The sequence below is a fragment of the Camarhynchus parvulus genome, chromosome 4 (assembly GCF_901933205.1).
Source record: "Camarhynchus parvulus chromosome 4, STF_HiC, whole genome shotgun sequence".
NCBI lineage: Eukaryota > Metazoa > Chordata > Aves > Passeriformes > Thraupidae > Camarhynchus > Camarhynchus parvulus.
Genome location: NC_044574.1, coordinates 70548225 through 70560874, shown reverse-complemented (window position 1 = coordinate 70560874; position 12650 = coordinate 70548225). Strand labels below are relative to the sequence as shown.

Genomic DNA, 12650 nt, shown 5'->3' with positions numbered 1-12650 from the left:
TAAGGAGACTATAGATGATAAAGGCGGATATGTAAGAGGCATTTGGATACACCTTCTCAAACAGATATACCTTAGGCTGAGGAAGACAGAATTCTTTGATCAAAAAAACTAAAGCAGCCTCACAGATAAGTCTCTCCAGAGAAAGAGAAATCCAAGCAAAAGAAGGATCGGGCGCACTTGCAAGGTTGGGGAACCAGTGGTGAACAGGAACTTGAAGCTTCAGTTAGTCCAAGGAAGCCAGTAAAAGAAAATATGTATTTTCAGGAAAGATTTAATCTTATCTTGAGTGCTGTAGAAACTGTCAGAAAGCAGAAGGGGAAAAAAAAGCAAAAATAGGGCTCTGAAGTAGTAGCACTGCCACATGCTGCCACTAATGCCATCAGGGCTGTAAAAATCTCACAGGACTAATTACTGCTCATATTAATCTTGTGATTTGTACCCTAATTTTGGTGGAATTATCAATTTGTGTGAAGTAAACAGCATTCAGTCCTGCATGTATAGATACAGTTACTTACATAAACCCCATTCAATATACAGGTTCACAGAACAAAAAATCTAAGATACTGCAGGGCTTTAAAGCTAGCTCAAATCTAATCAAGTAAAATAAAAACAATATTGAAAATAAGCAAGTGACTAGAAAACTGCCTTTTTAAAGACTGCTGTCACATTTGCAAATACTTTTCCAAACAGAAGTTTTGTTAGTAACTAATTATTTACACACTTTTTCTTTGATACAGAGCAAGAAAGAGGCATTCTCCCCATTATTCTTGCTGTGTAGGCATCATTTACATACAGAGAGTGCCTGTAAGCCAGTAAAAACTAAAAATATTCTCATCTTTGAGACTGAAAGTCACATTTAAATGGCATAGGTACGGCCTGATTTTAGTATATCTATTTAACACATCATTAATGGGGAAATAAACAAGTAAATTTCTTCTGGCAAGGAAGATAAATGGAAACATAATTAGGCATCAGATGAAAACACAGCTCCACAAAGACTTGATCCTAGTATTTCTATTTTGGATAAGGTACCGGGTTAGTTTTGGGAACCAAGATGGGACTCCCAAGCTCTGCCATCCACGCTTCAAATTCTCTGTGTCATGTCAGAAAAAAAAACAGAGCTCTGCTCGATTGTAGATCAGAAATTGAACATCATCCCCCACCCCCACCTTTTCTGGCTGATACAATTGCAAGTTACAACTCTGCTCAATTTCATTCTCTGTAATACCTTTCTTGCGGTTTCCATTACATCTCGGCAGACGCTGCTCTTTGCAAATGGGGATCCTATAGCTCAACTACTCCATCAAATTAACCCTTAGCGTCACCACAGAAGTCGCTACCCTCACCCGAGTATTCCCAACTTTCGAACGCGACACAAAACCTTTGCAGGTAAGATGCTCCAGACCCCCCGATACCGCTTCAGAAGGGCCACGATCGCAGCTGCACGGGGGGGCCGGCACCGCGGCCAAGGCGGCACCCAAGCTCCCAGCGGGCAGCGCCGCCGCCGTCGGGAGAAACGAGGGGAGATCCTCGGCACGTCCTAGCTAGAGGCTGCCCTGGCAGTCCGGGTCCCTCCGCACTCCCGGTGATCCCCGGAGGACGGGTGGGTGGGCCGGGCAGGGGTCTCTGGGGCAGCCGGGCCACCTTCCTTCCCTCGGCGCCGGCCCTGAGGGGGCAGGAGAGCGGCAACCGCCCTCGGCGCACTCCAGCCCGGATCACCCCTGGCCCAGCGGCGGCCGCGGCTCCGGCAAACGCGCCTTCTTCCGCTGCCACGGCTGCGCGCCCGGTGAGCTGTGACCTTAAGAAACTTGGTAAGGGAATAAAAGGGAGGGACTTTGCTGGATCCGATTCTCGGCTTCTAATCACTCCTGACGCGCCGGTGCCCGAGGGGAAAACAAGAAAACAAAACCCTGGCCAGCAGCAAGAGCCCCCGCACCCCTCCCAGGCGGCGGTACCTGTCCGGCAGCGGGGCGGCCAGCGCGGTACTTTCCCACTCTGCGTGCGGGCGGCACTCGGCGAACGGCTATTTATAGTCCGGAGCCTCCAACAGCGCGACGGACGGCGAGAGGAAATGAAGAGCTGCGCGCCTGGGCAGCCGGAGCCGAGCCCGCCCGCCGCTCCGTTCTCCGCCCTGCTCCCCGCCGGGAGGGAGAGGTGCGGCTGGCTCTGGGCACAGGCGCTCCTGCCCCCAGCGCCACCTCCGGGAGCCCCTCCTCGCCGCAAGCCGGTGGCGGCCCCGCAGGTAGCGAGGGAAGCCGCCAGCCTCCTCTGTGGGAGCCCTGCGGCCAGCAGGCAGCGCGGCGCGGCTCGGCTCGGCTCAGCCGCGCAGAGGTGACCCGCTGCTGCTGCTGCTGCTGGAGGAGGCGAGACCGACGCTGGGGTGTGGGAGGGAGACGCCGGCGCTTGCCATTCACCTCCTGCCGCCCAGAGGGAGCCCGGCCGCCGTGGCCGCCTCTGCCGATTGCCGGGGGCTGGGAGGCGGCGGCGGGAGCTCGCCCGGCCCGAGGGGACGGGCGGACCGGGCTAGGGGCGCTCCCGAGGAGGCCGGCGCCGGCTCGACCCGGGATGGCGAGCTCCGCATCGGCACCTCCCGGGGCACTGTGGCTCAGGGGAAGGCAGCAGGACCGGTGGGAAACGCTGGTCCCTTCCCTGTCCCGGAGCTGGAAACCGAATCTCCCTAGAAGGCAAGCAAGCGGTTTCTCGGAGCCGCCGGGCTAGCTGCCTTCCAGCTTCAAAACTTCGCGGGGTGGGCGATAAGGGATGCCTGGTCCTGTCAGGGAGGAAGGTGGGAGCGCTACACCTCGCCTGCGGCCGGTGCTGCCGCTCCAGAAAGTACTAATGGCATCCACACACCCGGCCTTTGATTCATGGCATCTGAAAACTGGGTTTGTATGTATGGCAACAGAGGAATTAAGACAAATAATTTGTAAAGCATTTTGCTCACTTCGTAATAATCTTTTTTTTTTAATCCAGTTTTTTTTTCCTACTTCTTTTGTAGTTAGATAAATTCTGGTATTTGAAGCTTCAACCAGTCCTTTTGAGACTACTTGTGCATTATTGCAGGACACCATCTGGGATTTGAGCAGCATAACTCACTCCTACACCATCATTCTCCGAGCAACTGAAGTTAATACAGATTAGATAGCTACATTAGCCTACTCAATATCATTTGTTTCAGGGTTGGATTTAGTGTTTCCTGTGTTGTAATAACTGCAGTCATCTAAAAAGTACCAGCACAAAGCCTTACAATGATCTGTGCAAAGCAAGACTGATTCAGCTTCAAGAGCTTGAAGTCAAAACAGAGATACAGAGATACAAAGCTGGGAGCAGAGACACAAAGATAGGAACTAAACAAACAGCATTATAAGCTACACAAAATTAAAAGGAAAATCCTGAGAAGGCACAAGAGATATTTGACCTTGTCCAAACACCTAAAAAAAGTAATACAGAAAAAATCTAGCTTGATGGAACTACCCACTTACATAATGCTACTCATGCATAAATGTTTGCAGAATAAGGATCATATTGAACAAATCATTGTAATGAAGTTAAACTACCTTTTCAATTCAGAGATTAGTCTTCGAGCATCTCTCATGAACAAAATTTGGCTTCTTGCAACAGGAGTTTCGTCACAATCTTCCTTGTTAAACTTTTAATGTCCCATACTGTAACACATAGCAGGAAAGATCCTGCTGTCATAGAAATTGGAAGCAGTAGACTCAGGCTGCCACCAATGACAATCCAGATGGTGAACAGGGAACTTGAAAAACTTGGCTATGTGCAATTCAATTGCATAGGTTGTTCCTTTCTCTGTGCTCCCTTAAGAGCCAAACACTATGGGGGTTTAGTCTGTGGTTGCTTTTCAAGTGAAAGTAATCCCAAACTCCTGTACAAGTTCAGAACGGAGTACTGAGTCTGTAAAATAGATGTTCTGTTAGATTTGGAGGGAAATGCAATGACAGCCCCTGCTTTCTTTTTTCAGTAATAAAAGCTTGACTTCATATAGCAGTGAATTTTATTAAGAGCAGTTATCAAAAAATGTTGTCATGAAGAACACTTTTTCTTGGGGCAAGACTTTGTTCTATAACCAGTCATACTGCAGACCACAGGAAGGAAAAAGGCTAATTTTTAGATTAGTCTTTTGTTAAGACTCAAGATGTTACTGGAAAATGGGTGTTCAGAAATCTGCCCTATGTCAGAATGGAAAAAAAAAATATATTAGATAATCAGAGTTTCATCCAGCTTCGAAATGTGTTATAATGGATATATAGTCTAAAGCTCTCTTTTGTCATATAGTCAAAATTTTCAGAGCTTGAAAATACACTTAAGCATAAAAAATGGTATCTAATGCTCAAAAATACTATCCTCAAAATTATTTTGAATGTGTTTCTATGTTCCCTGCCTCTGAAAATCACATTTCCTAAATTGCCTAGATACGGATTTAGGGCATCTAACTGCATGCACTCAGGCTTGAAAATTTTAGCCTATCTCTACCTGTGCTTCATAATAAATGTATCAGAAAGCTTCAGACAAGCTATAAAAGTATTCTCAAAAAAGCAATGCAGATTCAGCCATTAGAAAACAAGACACCGACCTAAGAAAGTACTTGACTGTATAATTCAGCTCATTCTGGTATATGGAAAGTAGCATCTGAAGCCCAGCTTTTAACAGACATCTGTAGTAGAAGGAGAAAAATTAATATGAATCACCTCCATATTATGGTAGTTTTATTATTATCTTTCCACTGTTCCCAATATTTTCCAGATCAATGTGCTTATTGCTCTGAAGTCTCCCTGTCTGCTATCTCCCCTACTCCTATGTATAACGTCCTATATTGCACCTTGTAAATATGAAATAGTTATCAGGAGTCTCTAACTTAGTGGAAAAGGGTAAGGGGAAGAAAAGAAGAGATTAAATCGTGACAGACTTAAGACTTCCGAAGGGGACAATGAGTGGAACTATTGGAGAATATCCCTGCTCTGCTAGCCAGATCCAATCTAACCAGATGTAATCTGGCTAGCAAGGTTTGCTATACCCAGGCAAAGGCCTGGGATCAAAGACAACAATAAATCATTGACGAACTTCAGGATGAAGGAAAGAACTAGGCCTATCAGCAGGTAGAGTAGAACTTCTCTACTGGAGAAGCTCTAAGTAGCAATCAAAGTCTCCCAGTGCACAGGGGAAAATAACAAGGTTGATAGAAGTTTACTAAATCTTCAAGGAAAGGAAAAAGTTTCAGTAAGAAGAAATGCAAATATTTATTGTTGTAGGTCTTTGCACAAAGTACATTTTGATGGATAGAAAGGGTTTGTTTTCAAGAAGCTCTTTTTGTGTTATCTTCAATTGGCATTCGGTATAACAGTTTACCAAGGGAAAGGACTGAATGTACACCAAATGCAATTTGGGCTGTCATGCTAACCCTGTTAGGAAGCAGGGCTGTGTCAGGCAGAGAAGTTAAATTTAGGCTCAGAATCAGAGGGACTGAAGAGGATCTAAAGCATACTGTATTCCCAAGCAATGAAATATCTTTGAAGGCAGAGTTAGGGTAAAAATCGAAGGCTGCTCACTCTCTGGACAGTTGATATGAATAACTGCATGGGATAATTGCATTGCTTTTTCATACTACCCACAATACAGCAAATATTGTTGAATTTATGCCAGATTTTTCACTGCAAAAAACGAGGGAATCAAAAATTAAATCCTAATGAAAGCATAAACCTTTCTTCCATCAGTGCAGGATCACTTCCACCCCTTAAAGTCATCTCTTGCTGGAACCAACAACCCTGCCTGAAACCAAAGGATGCTTCTGATACTGAAAACAAACCTAAAGCATTAAATGAAAATCAGCAAAAACCACATCCTAGCAGAACTGAACTTGACTGGTAGGGCTTCCTGCATAACAGTGTCACTCTAGATTACTGCACAAAATTGAAATGCTTGCACTGTCAGGCTCTCGACAGAGTTGGTGACCGTAAACTTCAGTTTAGCTCTCAGTGCCTCACACCTTACTTATGCTGATGGTGGACATGAGCCAAAAAGCTACCTTGACAACCTCCATATTGCAATTTATACCAAACATACACATTGCAATGCAGCTACAGAATGACTGCAGAAGAAGCAAGAAGACGACCTAGGTTCTGCAGGGGAACTGCAAACCATGACTTACTGAACAAATCAAAGCCTTAACTTTGCAGGTTATTCTGTGTGGGCAATTGATTGTACCAGTGGCTCCACTGAGGCCTGTGCAGGCCAGTGTCAACAGGATCAACACCCACCAGAGGAAGAGCTGTGAAACTAGTAATACTGAGGTGAAACTGAAACTGAGAAAAATACCTGACTACCAAATACAGAAGAAAGCAATGTCGAAGGAAAACACTTACTCAGTTGTCTGAAATTATCACATACTTTTCATCAAAATACATGGAGGAAAGCTAATACAGAACTGCTGGAGAAAGCACTGCAGAGAGAGTATCACACTGTGTACTAAATAAAAGAGTTGGTGTAGGGCAAATAATAAAAAATCCCAAACCAAAATGATGTCTTATGCTGCCTAGATTGTACCTCCTGCGGAAAGGTAGATGAATTTGCTTTCTTTACATTTTGGCAATATTTACTGTGTCAGTTGTACAAGTAGGGAATGATTGTAACACAGTAACCCTAATGTTTTTCTGTGCATTGGATAAAACAGGCAACTATTTATCATCAATCTAAACAGTAACATCACTTCTTGCCCCACTGCCAGGAAAAAGGCAGTGGTAGAAATCCCAGACAAAGCACTATTGCACTATTATTGTTCTTTTCTTCAATAGCATTTTCTCTCAGTTTCAACATTTGTTGCTGTGCAAAGTTTTGTGTAAAACCAAGGGACAAGAAGCAAAGTTCCTAAGGACAGAAAATATGATTTTATCACTAATATGAACTTGGAAATACCATATTCATATGACACAAAATGCTAAACAGCATAAGCCTTCTCTATTGTTTGAAGCATTAAATGGAGAGACTTTATTGAAGTAGCCTCCACGTGAGGTATCATCTCTTAGAGCTTGTATAATCACTGGATCGTGTTCTCTGGCCACTTTGACAATAGTGCAGCTGTGTGCCCAGGCCAAATCTGGATCAGATTTGCCAGGCAAGACAGACATGTGCAGATCTTGTAATAAATACTGTGGGGCTGCTGCTTAAAAAAACCCTTCCAAAACAAAAATAAAAACCAACCAACCAAGCAAAAAACCCAGAGATGGAGTTTTAATTTCATTTTCTGCTCCCTTTGCATCAGTATAAATGACTAGATAGCATGCAAGATTTAAAAGAGTCAAGATAAATGGTTAAATTATTGGACCAGTTCCACTAGTACAAACTCTGTAGACTTCAGGGGTCTTTTACTGACCTATGCTTAGGGCAGAAGCCATAGTTTTTATTAGGTCTACTAGTACTGGACACCATTTTTCAGATCAAATGCCCTGTTACTTGATGTTGGACACTTAACCTCTGCCAAAAAATCACACTGTTTGATTTTATCTCACAAGGCAAAAACGCTTCAATATCTTTTGGCAATACTTGTTTGGGACAGAAGGTGAAAGGGCAAACCAGCTGATAGTTTACTGTCTAAAATAATAAAGTCATCAGACAGGCTGGAGTGGATGATGTACATGGTTCCCTTCTTGCTGACAAGATTTCGCCATCACTTTTTTCACATTTTCTATGTAGGCTCAATTTCAAGGAAGGTTTGTACATTGCCGGAACAGACCTGTTTTACAGTATTTTATTGCTCACCACCACAAAAAAAAAAAAACAACAAAAAACAACAAAAAAAAAAAAAAAAAAAAAACACAAAAAAAAAAAAACAAAAAACCCACAAACACAAAAAAACTCCCCCCCCAAATCTAATAAAATGAAAACACTTGTCAAGAACATTCATTTAAAAAAAACTCCAGCCCCCAAATCCCCAAATACAACACCATTCCTATAGCTTTTACAACCACCCCCTTAAATTATAGTTCAGACTTCCACTTTCATTCTCCGAAGTTAGAACTGTAACTATTACCTGCCTGCAAAAAAGAATATTATTGATCTTGTCCCTTTATAATTCTGCCAAAAATTCAAGAGAATCTGGCCTTGTCCTAAACTTAATCCCACATTCCCTTTGCCTCAGCATTCAGAGACAAAACAGTCCTCTGGGATAGCAGAGCCTACAAAAACAGGTGTCCCTGCCAATGGCCAGCTGTTCCCAATTCTGTCATTTTTCAAAAGGACATTTTTTTCAGAAAGTAGCCAAGTTCACATTTGCACTTGCTCTCCACTGGTGTAATTATTTATATCGTGTTATATTGAAAACAAATTTCTCTCAAACCATGGCAGCTTTTTTTTTTTTAATTCACATGGTGAAAATTAAAAGATTTGATGCAATAGAATATGAAGCCCTTAGAGCTGTCCAGTGCTTTTGTTGAAGTAGTTCACACAGTAATTCACACTCTCCTTTGAAACAGATTTTGGCTTCACTTGTGGCACCTGGTTAAAGACAAGCAACATCTAAATGTTCACAAATGCCTGCCAGGTAGAAGTAGCAAGATGATAGGATACCTTTTCATTGGTAGCTTGATAAAATCATTATGAGAACTCCATTCTTATTTAATATGTATCTGCCTTTACAGCTGCATAAATATCCTTTTATGTATACCCTGTGAATTCACAGCAGGAGGAGTCCAAGAAGATCCCAAACTTGTCTGAGGAAAAGTAAACGCTTGAAAACTAAAGAAAATAATTTAAGCTGAAGCTTTAACAGATACTCTCTTCCATATAAAAATGGGTTTAGAGCTTGAATAGAATGTTCAGAAATAAGATGTGACTGAAAATACAAAAATAACCTTTGGAAGTTACATTCTTTTCTGTTTACAGACTATTTCCTCTTGCCCTGAAAGGGGTCCAGGTATAGGACAGGTGCAGTTGACAACTGAGGGAACACTTGTTCCTCAGCAAGTCTATTACTCTGCAGAGCAGCATTTTTTTGCCTTTAACTTGGATCCTGACAATTTTTTCAGGGCATAGTTCATGTAAAAAAATCCTGGAATATTAAATTTCGCAGTTCCTAGGTGGATTCCTGACATGGGTGCTAACAAAAACCTTAAAGCTGGGGGCAAACCTGGTGCCCTGTGCCATGACTCTCCAAACCTGTCGCGTCCATGTAGAGCAACCATTGGGGAACTCCCTCAGAGAAATGAGCATATACCTTCTAGCACATGTTTTCTCTCACTGTACGTCATCCATACATCAAGAGGATGTCACTTACAACACAAGCAGATTAACCGCATCAAATATTGACTGTAAAAATCAAGGACTCATGAGGCAATACTCAAGTCAGCAAGCAGGCACGTTTGAATAGCAGGTAGAGGGATGTTGCAGGTGTTGCAGGATGCTGCACCCCAAGGGAGAGCAAGGGGCTGGCTCACTGCTCCCTGTGGTACCAGGAGCAGCAGAAGCAGAGAGCTCTGCCTGCCTGCCTCAGAGGTAAGATACTACCTCTCAGCTATTTAGCAGCATCTAATCTCTTGAAGGGAAAAACTCCTCTTTGCTCTTGCTGAGCTTCTACCACGTTTCTGCTGTTACACTTTTCTTCCAATTTGAAAAAGAAAACTACAGTTCTGACACCCCTTGTTTGAAAATTGCTAGCCCCTGTTCTAATCAGACAAAACTTTAACTCGCAGCCACCTTGATTTCAGAAAAGTTTAACTTGTAGGATAAGTTTCTATCACCATTTGGTATTGCCTTATTAATGTAACTGTAATGTACAGCCCTACCTTGGACAATGATTCTCCTTCTGTTTCCTACACATTGGCAGACCACATGCAGACCCTCATCCCTGATCATTTTATACTGGCCACAGCAGGACTTTAAAGAGGATATATTTTACTACACAGATGAGCAATCATTTTCAAATCCTTTTGCAGTATTTTCCTACCCTCTGTGCTTCAATTCACAATGTGATGCCGTTCAAAAATAGCAGTCTCTTGTCTGTGTATGATATTGCAGCCCGTCTTAGGGTAAATGCTTAATCTGAAATCATCACCACTTAATGGTGTATCTTTTTCCCTGTACTGCAATTTAAAAGAGTGATACAAAGAATATTTTGGAGAGCTTAGTATATGCCTAGCTGATTATGTTGCTCACTTCTCATCTCCTAATCTTTAATATATTTTGGATTTTGACCCTGTCTGTCTTGTAAAAATTTGTGTGTAACATGAATCAACCACCTAAGGCTAATGATGTTCACTCATAAAGTGGGCTCTCTATTCTGCTGGCTGAGGTCTGTTTTATCCACTGTGTTTAAAAATATTTTCTGCCTTTCACTGTAAAGCAAATGAAACAAATGGAAATAATGACTATGTGGTGATGGATGGTGAGGACAGTGGGGTTAGTTTCATCTTTGTCACTGATCTTTTACTTAATTTTGAGAGTTTAACTTAACTTACATGAATCAGAACCACTTGTAAAATAGCTGTAGTACCCTTCACTGACATCACAAGGTAAGTTAAATTTGGGTTCTGGCTATAATTAGCCTTTCAACATTTGTGTGCCTTTCAGGGTATAAAAAAAGATTTTTGTCCTATCTGCCTTATTTTGACCAAGGAAAATTAATTAAGTCTGCATAAGTGTCAAGGGAAACTCTCCTTTGTGTACCATTGCACAATTGATTACCTCAAAGAGCTTGGGAGAATGTAGAATCATGTGACATTGCTGTCCCATAAAGGTTTAGGAAGGACCCATATTTCCTTTGAGTCTCCATCAGGCCACTGCCTGTCTCTCCATGTCTAGGACCGTCTGGCCTTTAATTGTGTGGTTAGGACAAGTTAAAATCCTCAACCAACAGACTCCAGACAAGAGTAAAATATTATTATTCATTTTAAGAGGAACACATTTAAGATAATTTAAGTCATGTTTAATGTCATATGAGATGTCAAGCCCATTTTTATCAGGGAATTAACATCTGTCAGTTTCTCTGGTTAGCAGAACATTGGTTTCAATAACTATTCCCTGCTCCTTCCTCACTTCTATCTAGGTCATCTTGATATATGCAAATATTCCACTGAATTTAATGTAGTTATTCTCACGTAGCTTTAGGACCTCTTTCTGCAGCGTGACAGCAAGAATATTTAGCTCTATGCTTTATGTATTTGTCTGCCAACATTCTAATATTTTGCTGCTATCACAAAAAACCAAGAATTCTGTGTCCTGCAGCAGAATCACACAGAGAAGATAGCTATAACTGATAGAGCACATCTGGTTAGAAAGAAACATTTGTTCTTGATCCTTCTCAAAAAAAAAATATTTTGGTAGGTACATAACTCCAGAGCATGTTAATTTGCTTGGCTCACTGGCTACAGATAAATGTCTTCAGAATAAATACTACTTCAGCTATTTCAGGGTAAATTGACCTATGTGACTAGCACTAGTTTTGTTGAGTCTACTTAATAAAAGGCAATTTCCACAGGTGAAGTATAAACCCATCACAATATAATATTTGCATTCATGAGTTTGGGGGCTTTTTTTCATATGGGGGAGGATCTCTTTTGCTAGTTAGCTAGCATTAGCTGCTAAGATGTTAACTTCAGGGTAATAAAAACATTTTAGCAAAGGTGGATGGTACTAATAACTCTTTAACCACTTCCTCCCTTTTATTTTTGGGGACAATGTGGGGTCAAGTGGTTTACACATATATTACTTGTAAGTCAAGCAGGAAAAAAATTAAAAGTACAGCTTTTTGCAGAAGTATTAAGTTAGCTGCATTTGATCCATTGTGTCAGAGTCTGTTTATTTTTCCCCCTGTGACAAATTCAGAGAAATTCTGCTGGATCCAGCTAAAGTGTTCTGCAGCTGCAGCATCTGACTAAGAAGGGGATTTGCCCACCCTGCAAGAGATGCACTTGTAGCAGCCTTCCATCCAATCACAGGTGGAACTGACCCTGCACCTTTCACATTTCTTTTAAAATTACCCCACAGAACCTCAGGAAACGTGAACCAAGGAGCCAAACTCTGTGATGCTTTGTGGAGAGACTTTAACCCTCCAAGTCAACCTCAAACCATTTTGTGGGGAAAAAAAAAGATGAGACTAAAAGACAGGAAGCAACTGCTGACTTCCACAGAGTTAATGTCCAGCAGCCTTTGCCAAGGGAATCTGGGGGATATTTCAAATACTACATTCCTACTGCAAAGTAAATTAGGACAAATACTGATTTTCTTTAGGATTTCCCTAAAATCTCGTTCCAGAATACACATATGTTTTATTCTTCCTGCCTTTTGTATTTTGACAGTGATCTGCCTGAGGAGGTTTCTTGCAAAGTATATAAAATGAAGAAAGAAAAAGAAAACTGAGAAGAAACAATGGCAAAGCAAAAACTATGTAGGAACTATGAAATTCTGGATTTGTATATTACATTTTTGGAGGCAAGTTCTCCTTTAGGTGGAAATAATCCTCCCAGAAGGGAAGTTTTTTTTCTGAGCATTTATTGGAGATAAGCAATTTTAGCTGTAGATTAAACAGAGTCCTTGAGACAGAGCTGTTTCACCTCTGCCATGCTCAGCGGACATGCAGCATGAGCCCCAGCTTGCCTGCGAAGGACAGGGGGAACAAACACCTCTTGTGGCTGGAAGAACAA

General features: G+C 42.0%; 1 protein-coding gene across 6 annotated transcripts in view; it reads right to left on the bottom strand.

Moving 5' to 3' along the window:
* Positions 1-2486, bottom strand: part of INPP4B (inositol polyphosphate-4-phosphatase type II B) — a 309017-nt gene extending 306531 nt beyond the window's left edge. For 2 of the 6 annotated variants that reach the window (XM_030947363.1, XM_030947360.1), the window contains exon 1: positions 1956-2485. The gene's annotated coding sequence lies outside the window, so the exon portion shown is untranslated. The other 4 variants (XM_030947362.1, XM_030947365.1, XM_030947361.1 and 1 more) reach the window with 3 other exon arrangements.
* Positions 2487-12650: the final 10164 nt, after the last annotated feature.